This window comes from Canis aureus, chromosome 24 (assembly GCF_053574225.1).
Source record: "Canis aureus isolate CA01 chromosome 24, VMU_Caureus_v.1.0, whole genome shotgun sequence".
NCBI classification, from domain to species: domain Eukaryota; kingdom Metazoa; phylum Chordata; class Mammalia; order Carnivora; family Canidae; genus Canis; species Canis aureus.
Window position 1 is genome coordinate 945,819 of NC_135634.1, and position 16,274 is coordinate 962,092.

At 39.2% G+C, this 16,274-nt stretch overlaps 2 long non-coding RNA genes across 2 annotated transcripts in view; one reads left to right on the forward strand and one right to left on the reverse strand.

Annotated features, from left to right (window-relative positions):
• The window catches only part of LOC144295631 (uncharacterized), a 79,026-nt gene that overhangs the window by 41,296 nt on the left and 21,456 nt on the right, over window positions 1–16,274 (forward strand). The window lies entirely within an intron of this gene.
• LOC144295630 (uncharacterized) lies at window positions 1,533–15,757 on the reverse strand. The gene is made up of 4 exons (XR_013362706.1): window positions 15,521–15,757; window positions 9,707–9,890; window positions 6,008–6,094; window positions 1,533–1,706 (listed from the first exon to the last, which is right to left on the reverse strand). It is a non-coding gene; the product is annotated as an uncharacterized LOC144295630 (long non-coding RNA).

Consider the following 16,274-nt stretch of genomic DNA (forward strand, 5'->3'; position numbering starts at 1 on the left):
CACCTGTGGAATGGGTCATGTCAAACTGATTACTTTAGCTAGTCAAAACTGAGTAGCAAACCAAATGTTTGCAGAAAGTTAAAGTGTCACTTTATGAAACTTGGTCATAGGTAAAGGATTTCTGAAAACATTGGCCAGATAAAAGTATAAGTATAGACACTAAAGTTAGTCAGATGCTAAGCAAATATCTGTAATATGAATGTGACCCATTGCACAGGAATCTGAGTTAGGTGTGGCACCACACCACACATTCCTGTGAATGCTTAACCAAATCCTTGAATTCTAGGATACTTGCTAAATGTACATGTTTGCACTTACATCCTTCATATGATGCTCCTCATCCCTGCTTACCTGCTTACCAGCGTTCCTAGGTTCAGAAATCTGTCAGGAAGTAAGAAAGCCTGCTACTTTTTGTTTGTTTGTTTTTGCTTTTAATGTTAATCCTATTTTAAAGAAAAAACCAAGTTTTCCATCCATTCAGTTCATTCAAGAAATAATTACTGTGCACCCATTATTTGCAAGGCATTTGCCTAAATTCTGCAGATACAGCAATGACCCAACACAAACAAAATCTGTCCTTATGAAGCTCAGGTATTAGTGTTTTGGTTTATAGGAAGTTATACTTAACTCGGAAAGCTACTGTTTTAGTACTAGGCAGTGAGAGGCAGTTGCTAGGAGGGTCCTCATCAGGCTGGATATTCATTAGAATAAACGTCAATCCATCATCTCTAAAACAAAAGTCCATTAAAAGCCCCTCTTCTAGTTCTACAAAGACTTCATCTGTATGTATTCTGGAAGTGATTATCCTGTCTATGAACTCAGCACCTTGCTATAAGACTTCTTGTTATGTGTTTACTCAATTTCTTAATTGACATTTTGCTATAACTGAAACTTGAAAGAAAAAACATGGCAAGAATCATCAGATCAATCAATTTTGTTAACTCATTAGCAGTTCAGACATAGAAGTGACAAGCCAATATAATAGTTAATATTTAAGGAACACCACCTGACAAAAAAATGAGCCTCTATTACATACATAAAATCTGAAGTGAATATATGTATATATCCATGTATATATTTTAAATGAGTATCATTTATATATCTTAAGTAGATATATATAATCTTAATATATATCCAAATACAAAGTAATGCATATAAAATTTGACCTATATCTCTTAATTGTAGATATATATACATATGTATACAGATACATACAGATACAAACCCACAGATTTTACTTAAACCTCTAGCAACCCTCCTTTTACAACCAAGACAATGAAACTGAAGCCAGAAGAGGTTAAGTAACTGCCCAAGTCATACAGCTATTTAGACCTGAATCCAAGTACTCTGTACTCCAGGGTCTGTTCTTAACAGCAACACTGTCATGCCTCTGTCTACTGACTGCAATGATTTTGGATCTTCTACGGATTTTGCCTTACAGTTTGTATTTCTCTTCCCTTTCACTATCACAAATGCAAGTGTAGATGTCTAAAAACCAGGCACTACTAACAAAAACACTCTATTCCATGGGAAATAACAAGGATTTATTAATACCAGGACACATAACTGAAAATCAGCCTAGTACTAATTCCTCAGGTAATAGTCTTATATTTAAGCAGAGCTCTGAAGTGGAGTTCTTCATTTGAAGTCAGGCAATCTTGATCGAAGAATAATACACCAAGAGGCATGATACCTTATATCACAAGCTAGGAAAAATACATAATTATTGTTACTAGCATTTGGAAGGATCATCATTGTGAGAGCTAAATGCCCCAAAAGTTAAAATTAAATTTTTTGCACCAACATTTATTCTGAGTTGGATTAAATACCTTAAAGTCTAAGGAGTCCTGAACAAAAAACATGGAAGAAAAGTAACAAGTATGATTTTTGCTCTATGTTTAACTTCAACAACACTGCAATTTTCTTCTAAAGGTGATTTAAATTTTAAATCAATTCTATCTGGGCACTGTATCTACAGAGAAATATGATCTTTTAAGTTTCTCATGTTAACAATGACATTTTTAGGTTCTGCAAAGACTCCAAAAGGTTGATAATCCATATCAATATTTCAGACATTTCGGTGTACCTAACTTTGAATATTTTATCAATATTTGACATTTCATGTTTCGACTCAGCAAAACACAACTTAGAAAAGTATGACCTGTCCTTTGTTATTTAATAAATGTTTCTAACTGGTTAATCCTATCCTTTTGAAAAAATAGTTTTCCCATACTGTTTTGAAATAGACTCCATTGACATAATGGACCTGGTTCTATTTAAGAGGGCTGGTGAAGAATTTTGGTAGACTGTTTTGGTTCTTTTTCCACTTCCATAATACAGTTAAAAATCAATATACTTGGAAAGGAAGTTATAGTCATGCTACAGACTTGGAGTGATAAATAAATCATTGTATTGTAATATCTGAAAGCATTTTAATAAAATCAATTTTTGTTTATATTAAAAAGCATTAAAAACACTTTACATTTTAAATTAATTTTAAATATACTATCTCCAATATGTTTTCCAACATTGTTTAATGGAACTAAGCTCCTTTACTGAGGGGAAATAAAAGAAACACTCTTTCCCTCCCTCCATCAAACACATGCCTCAGTTTATGCTGAAGAGAAAGATGGCTGTAAAAGATGATGTTGTTGTGTTGCCAGGTTTTTTTTTTTCTTTCTATTCTTAGACTTGGTACCAGAGGAACCAACAAAAGCAGCAATTGTTTGTGTGGACTTCTATTCACTAGAATTTGCCTCATTCTGATTTTTAACATTGAGGTATGAAACCATCAGAGAGGCAGTGGCTTTTAGACACAAGCAACCCAATTGTAAATTAAACTGGGATGAGTGTACCGAATTTTTCCCTTGAGACTTTTTCTCTTAATATAAAGAGAACATAAATTTAGAGACCTTTCCCCTTAATTTTTAAATTCTTTTTGCACAAATGGTCTATTTTTAGGTAGCCCTTAGAGGGAAAGAGAAAGAAAGAAAGGGTGGGAGTGAGGGACTGGTCTTTGACATACAGAAAGACTTGATTTTCATCTTATAATGATTCCATTAGAATCCAAACATCACATGGACCAACTTTCCCATTTGGAAAAAATGAATTTTTACCATGGTTAAGGAGAGTCAAGGTTTGAAAGAAAGCTGGTTAAACTGGTTAACAACCAGTTCCATTCCAGGCAGGAATTATTGATATAACATCTCTGACAGATGGTTTCTCAACTCAGCTTGGACTATTCAAGGCAGTATTAATTATGTTTTTCATGCAAAGACTGAATGAAGGGAAAGCTGTCAACAGCTGAGCTGATAAAACCCACTCTCTGTCAGTGAAGGAAAAGACTTTTTTCAAGGCTTTCAGGAGCTAATATATCTTGTGTATTGCACATTGCTAATGTATTGCTTAATACATTGCTTGTGTATTGGAATGAAACGTTTTATAAGACACTTTTCTTGTCATTAAAAAATCAGTGTTTCATTCTTTTATCATGATACGTAGGGTCTTACATCTTTCCAAATGATGCCTTCATTCACTGAGTCTAAGCAGCAAGGCTTTGAGAACTTTGAGAGTAATTGACATTATTTCAGAGAAAGAGGAAAAAAGAAACATTGGCTGTAGATAGAGGAGTTGAAGGTTAAATGGTAGGGACCCTGCGTCGGTTGCTGGAGTCTCAATGTGGCTGGACCCAGGAAAAGCCTTTGGTTGCTTCTCAGGGCTACCTACAGAAAGTCAACTGGGGGACTTTCCTGATAGTTTCCTCTGGCAGGCCTAAACAGCTGCATTAAGAAAGGAATTGAGAGGCCACAGGTGTCACAGAAGCAAGTAGCTAGCCAGGAAGGATGAAAGATGCCAATCGGAAAAAGAGAATTATATATTAAAGGGAAAGCTAGCTCCACTTTTGATGGGATTCCAACAGACAGTTAGGTTATATCTGAGATACTTTATTAACGTATTATTAAGATCCATGATGAAAATAAGACTTGTTTCACAGGATCTCAGATTCAGAACTTTAAATATTTGAAAGGTAGTTGTTGTTGGAGAAAAATGGTATTGAGAAGAATATGCAGAAAGTTTACATCATCTCATTTTGATTACCCACTAACTTTTAGATACTAAAGCAAAATTAAATATGCTGTTGTACATTTCTGAGGGAGAACTATTTTAGTCTTAACCTTTTATTAGAAACAATGAATGGACAGGAAGATAAAATAAATAAGAAAATTCCCTGGAGTACATCAGAGCAAGTACTCAGATCCTAAGTACTCAAATGCAAATATTTAACAAAATTTATCATTGTTCTTACTTGTAATGAGGATATTTTCAACAAACAAAACAGAAACAAAAGAATAATAAAGGCATTAATAGGAGATATAATGAAAAGGATAGTATTCAGTAGCTTTAGAGAGCCCATGGATTATCTTTCTATGTAAAATAATTCAGATTATGAATGTTTTTCTAGGTCTTTATATCATGTAAGATTTGAATTAAAAGAAAATGTTGAGTTCATGAAATACTGTACACCTTTAGTTTGGTGAGGTATCAAAATGTGTACTTTAATATGTTAACATTTATTCAGCAAATTTTCTGAGTTTTTTTTTTTTTGCATGTGTAATGATGTGATTGGACATACTATAAAAGTTTTAATAATGTGCTTTTAAAGTCTCTACAAATGTACAAGTAAACAGTCCACAACTTACTAAAACCTAAAATTATGGTATTTCAGGGGCACCCGGCTGGCTTAGTTGGTAGAGCATGTGACTCTTGATCTGGGGTTGTAAGTTCGAGCCCCACATTGGGTGTAGAGATTAATTTTAAAAAATTAAATCTTAGGGAAATAAAAATAAATAAAACCATGGAGTTTCAGAATTTGAGGAGAGAACTAAAGGTCATCTAATTTAACTTCCAGACAGTAGAATAATTCTTTCTAGATCCTCTTTTACAGGTGTCGTCCACTCTCTTCTTGATCACATCCAATGAGATTATGATACTTACTCAGCTCTCGCAGGCCAAGAGAGCAGAGTCAGTATCATTTCTTTGTTCTATTGTTTTAGTTGCTAGAAAGTTCTTAACAGTAAGAGATATCTGTAATTTTCACACATTTCCCAAGTTTTCACCCATAGAAAGAGGACCAAAGGTTTGAAGAAAGTTTCCAAGTGTGTCTTAATTGTTTTACTCCAGGTGAAATATCCAAGATCTTTCAGCAATAGATAATAAAGTGTACAATTAGAAAATTATTATCTACTTCAATCAGGGCACTTTATTTCTGCAAATGGGAACAACATTAAGAACTATTAGCTTTTTTAGCAGCTCTGACCACTTAATTGTTTCTTTTCTTTTTTTAAGGAGATTTATTTATATGAGAGAGGGAGCAAGCTTGGGGGTAGGGGAGGGGCAAAGGGAGAGGAAGAGAGAGTCCTAAGCAGACTCTGCACTGAGAATGGAGCCAGGCTTGTGATCTCAAGATTCTGAGATCACCACCTGAACTGAAACCAAGAGTCTGACTGATGTTCAACTGACTGTGCATCCCAGGTTCCCCCCACTTCAATTGTTTCAATTGAACTTTTATTTCTCCAAACACCCCAAGTCTCTTGTAAACTGCTGTTAAGCCTGTGATCACTTTGTGTGTATGCACATTTGTATAAAAATAATTGGCATGGATCTGTGCTATTCCCATACTCCATGAATTGGCTTGAAGGTGAATGATAGAGAAATGAAGGCAAGTTGAGTGAAGAACAGAGAATCGACCACTGAATTCACTCTTCATTTCCTTCATTCCTCTGATTTTCCTACTCTCATTTTGAGAATGAGCATTTGTCATTCTTATGTTTTCTCCACAGTTAAGAAAGAACCTAGCACAGAGCCGTACTCAAATTTTGTTGTTGATGATGAACTTATCTGAGCTTTCATGTCAGACAATTCAATAGTGGAAGCAGGAATTAGGAATGTGCCACATGGCCACATGGCCACACAGGACATTAATTTATGGAACATACACGAGACTCACCACGTGCCTAGAATTAGGTGGAATTTGCTTAATCTCTCCTCTCCTTCCCTCATCTGTTCAGCAACTTCTTTTGTCAGGTGCAGAACTCTATAAGAGATTTTAGCTACATTATAGATTAAAATTTGTAAGCTATTTATAGACCCTAAGTACCCTTTGAAATGTTATTTTGGAAATATGAATTTTAAAAAACCGACGTGCACATAAACTAGTTGGTGGTATAAGTATTACTACATGACACTTCCCTAAAGACTGTCTTGCTCAGTTTGCAGCTTACTGATACCTGTCTTGATTATTGTTGCTTTTTTTGCTGATGACTTTCTGGATTTTGGCAATTTTTGAATAAAAAAGAAAAACAAAATTCAAATTTAGTTATATTTAGAAAATTGCTGCTAGTGACAGGAGGTAAACATTTATGTTTATTATCTATGTATCTGATCACTTCTTGGTATATTTCCAACTCCAAATATTATTGACAGATTGTATTAGTCAGGATTCTTCAGAGAAACAGAACCAATAGGAGATATATATGTATAGGTAGACAGATATTGTGATAGATAGATACAGAGATAGATAGAGATATACAAAGAGAGAGGCTTATTATAAGGAATTGGCTCACACAATTATGGAAGCTGACAAGTCCTGAGACCTGTGGGGTGAGTCTACAAGCTGGAGACCCAGCAGGGACAATGGTGCAAGTTCTAGTCTGAGCCCAAAGACCTAAGAACCATGAGAAACAATAGTGCACCTTCAATTCAAGACTGGCAGGCTCAAGATAGGAAGAGCTGATGCTTCAATTGGAGTCTGAAGGCAAGAAAATACCAATGTCCCAGCTAGAAGGCAATAAGGCAGGAAGAATTTCCTTTTATTCAGAGATGGTCAGTCTTTTTGTTCTATTCAGGACTTCAGCGATTGCATGAGGCCCACCCACATTAGGAAGGACAATCTGTTTTACCTCATCTATTGATTTAAATATTAAACTCGGGGCACTTGGGTGGCTCAGTCACTGAGCATCTGCTCAGATCATGATCCCGGGATCCTGGAATCGAGTTCTGCATCAGGCTCCCTGCAGGGGGGAGCTTCTCCCTCTGCCTATGTCTTTGTCTCTCTGTGAGTCTCTCAGGAATAAAATGAAATCTTTAAATATATATGTTTATATACTATATGTCAGCCAGAAATATCTTCACTGAAATATTCAGAACATTTGATGAAATATTCAGGCATCCTTGGCTCCGTCCAGTTAAGACATAAAATTTACCATCATACGGAGCAAAGCAATTGAACCAAAGGATTAAAAATGAGCATAAGGAAAATTGAGGAGGGTTTATTCACTCACCTGTTCAACAAATATTTAAATGTGTATTGTGTGTTGAAAGCCAAAAGAGACATAGATAATTCTTCTTCTCATGGAGCAAAGATACAGATTTTAAAACAAAATTTTATGTCAGAGAAAGATGCTATTGGAGGAGAAATAACAGACCACCACCTAGACTGAAGAACATGGTGGCAAAACTCTACAAAGAGGGTCCAGGATGCTAAAGGTCCTGGCAAGAGTGAGTATCAGACACTGAGTAACTCAAAGCCCATGGAGTGTAGATTAAGAGAGAGTAGTATAGCAGGGTGCGTGAGAGCTGAGCTAGAAAGGTAGGCAAAAGGCAGGTCCTGAAGCCTTCCTGGCACATTAGAGTAGGAGAACCATTTCCTAAGGGTGTTGACAAGTTACTTAGAGAGTTCAAACAGACAAAGGACTGATCCTCTTTGCATTTTTGAAAGGAAACCGAGAGAGGACAAGATGAGAAATAGAAAAAGCCAGCTATGGGGCTATTATACAAAAAAGTGAGAGGGGCACCTGGGTGGCTCAGTGGTTGAGCATCTGCCTTTGGCTCAGGTTGTGATCCCGGGGTCCCTGGATCAAGTCCCACATCGGGTTTGCTGCAGGGAGCCTCTTTCACCCTCTGCCTGTGTCTCTGCCTCTCTCTGTATGTCTCTCATGATGAATGAATGAATGAATGAATGAATAAACAAAAAATACTTTTAAAAAAGTGAGAGATGGATGCTGGGCTGGGCCAGGATTGATGGTGGAGATGGACTAGCATAATACATCTGAGAGACACGTAAGAGACCCAGCAGATGGTGTGTGGTGATTAGATGGTTGTGCAAGGAGAAGGAGAGAAGCAGATGCAGTTGGCTGAGAAGTGACTGTAGACTCAGAGCCTTGAGGACCTCCCAAAGCAAGTGAAAAGAGGAAGTCTGCAAGAGATGCAGGGATAAATGGTCAGATAAGCAGGTGGTCCAGAGAATGTGGTTTGGAAGACAACAGAAGAGAGAGAAGGAGGATGTGTTCAGTATCATTAAATTGAGCTTGAAATTAAAGCAAATTAAGAACAGAATCAATGACCATTGTATTCCAAGATATTCAGGAAGAGGAAGTGTAGGCAGGGATCTGAGATGTGAAACTGAAATATACTGAGGGTTGCAACCTGGGAAAATGATGATGGTGGTATATGTGACTGGTCTGAAAAGTGGCTGTGGGGGCACCTGGGTGGCTCTGTCCCCTAAGCTGCTGGCTCCTGGTTTTGGCTCAAGTCATGATCTCCTGGTAGGGGAGGGTGGGGAGATTGAGCCCCATGTGGAGCATCACAAAGGACTCTCGGCTGAGTGGAAGTCTGTCCCACTCCCCTGTCCTCTGTCCCTTCTTCCCTACCCCACCCCATCCACATGTCTTTCTCTCTCTCTCAAATAAATAAATCTTTAAAAAAATGTAAAAGCAGAGGGAAAGGACTGGCCTGTAGGCAAAGAGAGGTAAAGGGTCAAGGGAGAATTTTTTATCTTCTAAATCGGGAGATTTGTTCATATATAAATGTTGCTGGGAAGGAGCCAGTATAGAGGTTGAAGGTACAAAAGGAAGGAGATATTAGATCTCTGGTTAAAGTAGGTTTAAGAATAATTGATAACTATGAGTGATGAGAGCTCACTATTTGTTTTCTATGCATGACATGTATCAGTTTAATTCCCCCAGCAACCTCCTCATAGGTACTATAACTATCTCCATTTTTACACATGCTATTATTGGCACATGGGGTAGTTAACCACCTTGCCTAAGGCCACGAGAGGTAGAGCCAGGACTTGGGCCCAGGCAGTCTGGATCCCAAGCTGCATTCTCTGAACACCTACATAGTCAAATGGAGGAAAAACGTAAAGGGGCAGATAGAAAGGGAAGAAGAACCTGGGATTGGCTCTACACTGAATGTCCATGCTGCCCATATACAATCTAATAAATAAGCCAGAGAATGCATCTGAAACCAGTTCTACTCAAAGAGAATTCAGATGCTTATCTGTTGACTAACTTTTGTATTTTGGATTCAATTATAGATTTGTTTATTCAGTAAAGACTTTTTGAGCACCTACTATTTAATAGGCACTGAAAATGCTCTGGGATTAAAAAATGAGCAAATCTAGGAATGCCTGGGTGACTCGGTCAGTTAAATATCTCCCTCTGGTTCAGACACAATCTCTGGGTCCTGGGATCGAGCCCTGAGTCCATTGGACTCTCGGTGTCTCCCTCTCCCTCTGAACTTCCCCCCTTTCTTTGCTCTTCCTTGCTCTCTCTCAAATGAATGTATAGAAAAAATCTTTTAAAAAATATGAGCAAGTCTAACATGGACCCTACCCTTGATACCCTAACTTATTGTATTACTCAACTCAGGCTGCAGACTGGTACTGTGAGCAGCAGAAACTTATTTTCTCTGTTCTGGAGGCTGGAAGTCCAGGATCAAGGTCCAGCAGGATGGGTTTCGCATGAGAGTGCTCTTCCCGGCTTGCTGATGGCTGTCTTCTCACTTGTCCTCATATGGCAGAGAGAGAGCAAGGTCTCTGGTGTCTCTTCCTATAAGGACCAATCCTATCAAGATCAGAGTCTTTCCCTTATGATCACATTTAAACATTACCTCCATAAAGGCCCTGTCTCCAGATATAGTGACATTGGGGGTTAGGGCTTCAACATATTCATTAGGGTGGGGAGGAGGGGAGATAAAATTTGGTCCATAGTATATATTCTTTCTTAATTCCCCCAATGACCCTGTATGGTGGTGGTTGTTTTTATTTTTTTATTATCGTTATTAATTTACAGTTCACAGACAAAGTGATTGAAACCTATCTGCCACACAGCTAGTAAGGGACAGGAATGAGACTCCATTTCAGCATTCTTTATAGGCAACACATCAGTCTCTTAGAAAGTCCAGGGTGGTATTATTAGTCAAGAGGGAAAGACACTAAAAAAGAAGGAGCATCCTGTTAGTCTTAACCCTCTATAGTTATATAAACCAATCATCATTGGTTTTTATTCTCTCTAGAGATAAGTTCTATTTTGTCCGTGCCTAATTTTAACCTTTCTTAGTATTATACACAGATTTCTAAGTGAACCCCTCCCATTTTTATTTTATTTTTTCTCCAGAGTCTATTTGTTACCCAGAAAATTATCTCTCTGGAAGCATCTGACCACAGACACTATGTCTCCAGGACTTTCCGCAAGCTAACACAGAGGTTTTAAAGGGCAACTACACTCAGAGCCAATTCGTTTCATTTCATACAATATATCTTGAGATTAGTGTTTAATATAGTTGCCCAGTGGTATTCAAGAGTACAAAATCAATTTTCGATGTATTATAACTTTTATTGGGTAATCACATTTCCATTAAGTTTATAGGGTATTTATTTCCATTTCAGAAACATGAATTCCTAATATTATTTCTAGATGATCTATAAATAACTGTAGATATGCTTGCCAATGTGTTGCTTTGCCTTTGATGGCATAAAATGGAAAAACATAAATAACAACGTATTTCATTTTCTTAGCCAAAGGAAAGAATATCTTTTTTAAATCCAGAAAATTGTATATTACTTTGGAGGCTGTATGCAAATCAGACAATTTAGACGCAATATCAGAAGGAAAGGCGGTCTCCTAGGAAACTCTTGGCAGTTTAAATGTTTGGTAGGTTCCTTCTTCAATTAAAGCAGAGTACAGTAAAGGGACATATCCCTTGAGTCACCCCATGTAGTAGAAGTCATCAGCCTTCCCAAAACACTAGAGGTAGTCTGAGTGAAAACTTTTTGTTGGAGCAACTGGGTGAAATCCTGGAGCATAAATAAATCCCAGATTTTAAACTTCACCACACAAATCACATTTTGGGGGATAATATGTTTAATTTCATGGTAAGAAATTCTGTCGAGGGTCAACTTGCTGCCCCCAAGTTGTTGAAGTAGGTCAATGGAAACTTCTCAAAAATGGTAAAGGTCAGTGAATGGCCTTTCTACAAAAATACTTTCTTTTCCAATACTAGACTTTCTTGAATAGGCTCATTCACTAAACCAGATAAATGTTGATAAATAATTTGATAGTCAGCTTTACACCAGGATGAACCAATAGAACACTTGTTTTGTTTTGTGCTTTGGCCTTTTATAAAACACAGTTGGGAAAAGGTTGCCCTAAATGGATCAACTAACATTCAGCCTATGCCATGACTCACTCTGATCTTCTTACTGTTGGAAACTCTACAACAAAAGCACTCCTTTTGCCCAGGATTTAAATGTATTAAAAAAGTTTCTCAAAATTTAAGAGTAGTTGAGATTCCTCCTTTTTATATACCTTACATACAGCCAGGAACCCAGAATCTCCTCTGAAATTGTCATTTGCGTTAATTTCTTTCCATTCCCTCAGCCTCCAGAGCAAACAGAAATCAATTGTAAGGGTCTCATACATTACCTCCCTCACCCCAATTTCTGTACAGTTCAATGTCTAAACTAATTTTAGAGGACAGTGTCAGGAGCTACATCTTCTACTGTATACCTAGTACTTGTAGTTGACTTTTAGCAAAGCAACATCATCCATCATATTAAACCGTTTATTTTTTATGTTATTGCTTTATATTAATATATAGATGCATTTCAGTTTTATCTTCATGTAGAGCCATGAATACAAGGTTTCATCCCCATTTTTGTTTATTCATTATTTAATATCCCTGATAATTTTTTCTCCCTCAAGGACATTTCTGTAAGTTTCTTTCATGCAAGTGCCAGAAACATACTTTCTGCAATTTCCAGTTTTCATATACTGTTTTGTAGAAAAGCTTGGTACTTTAAATGGAGGCATTTTTTAAAAGGGTTTTATTTATTTATTCATAAGAAACATACAGAGAGAGAGGCAGAGACATAGGTAAAGGGAGAAATAGGCTCCCTGCAGGGAGCTTGATGTGGGACTCCATCCCTGGACCTGGGATCACGACCTGAGCCAAAGGCAGATATATGCTCAAACACTGAGCCACCCAGGTGCCCCGAAATAACAGAATTTAAAGACTGGTGCTGGCAAGTTCCAGGATTTGGGGTCAGCAAATAAGCAGACGCCACACTTCCAAGCAAGGTACACTGTCTGCTTCTCATCCTCTGTTATCACCCCTCAGGCTGCCACAGGCTACATTTTGGAGTGTGCATTTTTAGTAGAAGTAAGACAGCCCTCCTAATTGCAGCTTGCAAGAAAGCACTAGGACCAGAACTATGTTAAGGACACTTTCCCAGGAGGGCACAGATGTTCTGGGTGAATTCCAGGTCTAATAGTTATGAATCCTTCAGTGGATCCATATTTTTCTATTCCAGAAAGTGTGTGTATGATCTGATTCTGAGCCTATGTACAGACATACATGGGAGATCTAACAAGGGAAAGTCCTGTTACCTGACCTATTTCCACATTGTCTAAACCAAAAGTGAAAAATACATTTAGCCATAGGCTATAGAAATACAAATAAGAAAGATTTATAAGTAGAATATCTCTGACTAGATTTATGATTGTAAAAAAACACTATGTTTTTCTCCTTGTTTTTCTTGTTATCTGAGAGTTGAAAGATATCCACTTTAAAACAAATACAGCATCATAGAAACATAACTTATTATATTACCTAATAAATAATAAATGGAAACAATACTTATAAATATATATTAATAACTTTCTAGTATTAGTCTGGGGCTTCTTTTGATTACCTTGCATAGCATATTAAGTGATTTATACAGTTGAACTCTTTTACATGTTTTAGAAGACGAGCATATCCTAAAGTAATATGCTTAACGTTTTTTTTTTTTTTTTGCTTTTTTTTTGCTTGCTTAACGTTTTCAAACAGAAATTTGCAGTCTTTCATCTTTTAAAGTATCCTTGCTCTCTTTTTTGAATGTATTTATCATTCAGTGGCCCATAAGAAATGGTTACATTAGCACATTATAGTAGCATGTTTTAAAAATCTGTTGTTATAAATTTGTTGAGTATGGATATGGCTTAACTTAAGGAATATTAATTTGGAATAAAATTGATTTGTGTATTTTTATCATTCAAATATTAATGTAGTCTAAGAACAAGATACTTTAATACTCTCTAAAAGCAAGATACTTTAATACTCAGAGTTACTATTGAAAGATATATATTTACTGTCAGCATACCTATTCAGTCCCTGTTTTTGTGGATTGTTCCCTTGAACTTCCTCTATTACAGAATCCCCCTTAGTATTTCTTACACAGCTGGCTTTGTGGTCACATATTCTTTCAGTTTCTGCCTATCTTGGAAGCTCTTTATCTTTCTTATTCTAAATGAGAGCCTTGCTGGATACAGTATTCTTGGCTGCATATTCTTCTCATTTAGGACCCTGAATATATCCTGCCAGCCCTTTCTGGCCTTACAAGTCTCTGTGGAGGGTTCTCCTGTTATGCTAATACTTCTACCCATAAAATTTAGAGATTACTTGTCTCTTGCTGCTTTAAGAAAATTCTCTTTATCTTTCGAATTTGCAAGTTTCCCTATTAAATGCCCAGGTGGACAGCAGTTTTTATTGATATTGGGGTGGGAACTATCTCTTTACAGGATCTGAATGCCTGTTTCCCTCCCGAATTTAGGGAAGTTTTCAGCTATGATTTGTTCAAATACATATACTAGGCCTCTGTACGTTTTGGTACACTAGGTAACACCAGTTAAATGTAGATTTTTCTTTCTGAGGCTACTATTTTTTCCCTTAAACTATCCTGATGATCTTTTAGTTGTTTTCTCTTTTTCCCTCAGTTCCCCTCCATGCCATCAACTTGTCTTCTATGTCACTCACTCGTTTAATTGATTTTTAATTTCAGCCTGATTAGATCTAAATTCTGCAATCATGAAGTCTCTGGAATCATTCACGGTTTTTTCGAGAGCCACCAGTAGCTTTATAATTGTGCTTCAGAATTGGCTTTCTGACATTGAATTGTAATTCAAATTTTGTAACTCTGTGGGAGAGAGAGCTGTTTCTGATTCTTATTTGAGGTGATTTTTTCCTTCTAGTCATTGTACTCAGTGCAAATTGGCCAAAAACAAGTTGTATTGGGAAAATGAGAAAAAGAGTGAAGAGAAAGAAGAAAAGAAAAAGAAGAAAAAAGAGTAAAAAGAAAAAAGAAAAGAAGGAAAAAAGAGAATAGAATAAAATAAAAAGGGGGAGGTAAGCAAACAGAAATCAAAAGACAAAAAACAAGGGACAGCATACTCTCATTTTCTATGCTGTAAATCCCTTGGCTTCCCCTGGAACTTTCCAGTGCATCTTGGTCAATAATTAGTTTTTCCCCTGTCCGTCTAGCTGATCTTATGTGGGAGAGGCCTGCAGTGCTGATTTTCCGGTTTTAGCACTTCGGGGAGCAGCTCAGCCCCCTCCCTGGTGCAAGGCTCAGTGAAAGATTTTTAACCTCTTTATCCCTCGAGGTCACTGTGGGGCTGGTGGGGGGGGGTTGTTTATCCTGTGAGGCCCCAGAAGGAACAACAGTAGAGGCGGCCAGCTCTGGAGCCCTGGAGTGAGCTCCGGCAGTAGCTATGGAGTTTGCAGTCTGCAGAAGCCTGGATGCTCTGGGGGCAGGAGCCGCTGATCTGCCCAGCTCGGGGCCACCCGGCGGCAAGGGTGTCCTTGCTGTCCTGCGCCTTCCTGGCTTCTTCCTGTCCCGGGGGAGGCGCCGGATCTTGGGCTGTGTCCCCAGCGCACTGTGCTCCCAGGCCTGAGCTGTTGGAATCCTACTCCAGGCCGCCCAGCCCCCTCCATGTGGAGCCTCTGCCCGAGCGCATTCTGAGCAGTTCCCAGGGCCGCCCAGCCCCCTGGGCAGAGTCTCTGCCTGAGCCGCTTCCGAGCTGTGCCCAGGGCCTCAGCTCCCTCCCAGCGGAGCCACTGCCTGAGCCACCTCCAACCTTCTCCAGAGCCTTGCCATATGCACCCTGCAGCCCTTTAGGGAGCTTGGCGGTGGTGTGGGGCGCTGGTGCTCTGTTAGTGTCCCAGGGAGGCTGAGGGCATCCCCGCCCCTCCTGGGATCTTGCTCCAACTCTCGGGAAGATTGGTGAAACCCCTGCTTCTCTATGACGGGGCTTTCATGTCCTGGGGACACTGGCCGTGGCCTTAGCCCGGGTCCTCTCGGGGCCCCTCCCACTTGGATGCCTTTTGTTTCTTTATTTCTTCCCTTGCCCCCTCTTCCTACCGTGATAGAAGCGTGAACTCTTCTCACATTAGCATTACAGCTGTTCTCTCTTTAAATCTCAGGCAGAATTAGTAGGTTCTCAGGATGATTTGAAAGTTATTTATGTAATTTAGTGGGGACAGGTGACTTGGGGACCCTACTCTTCCACCATCTTGCCCCCTCCTACTCTGTTTTCCGTTTAAAATTGTTTCTAGGCAACAGTATCAGGAGGGTCAATGAGAAAGCCATCTGACATTGGCCACCTGAGCTGCTTGGTGATTGGCCACCTGAACCAGGCCACCAGGAGAGCATGCGTGATTGGCCGGGGCATGGCAGTGACATCACAGAGGGGCACTCTGATGCACCTGGGCTGATATAAAAGCATGACAACCGCTCACGAGCTGATCCAGGGGCCGTGCAGCCTCCTCCCCACAGAGCCTCTGCCAGAGCCGCTTCTGAGATGCTCCTGGGGCCGAGAAGACCCTCCTGGCAGCGCCGCTGCCTAAGATGCCTCCGAGGTGTTCCCGTGACCGAGCAGTCCCCTCCCCTCGGAGCCTCCGCCCGAACCGCCTCCGTGCTGCGCCCCGGCCGCTGGGCGGGCGCTCCAGCCATTTTCGGAGCTCCATCCTTTTGGTCTGTGGTGCGCTCTCCCCATTTCCTATGTTCGAGACCCCGGGAACCTGGGGGCGCCACTGCCCCTCCTGGCAGATGGAGAGCTCCGTAGTTACTGCGGGAGCTGAATCCAGGGCTCCAGAGCAGGCCGCCGCCACTGTTG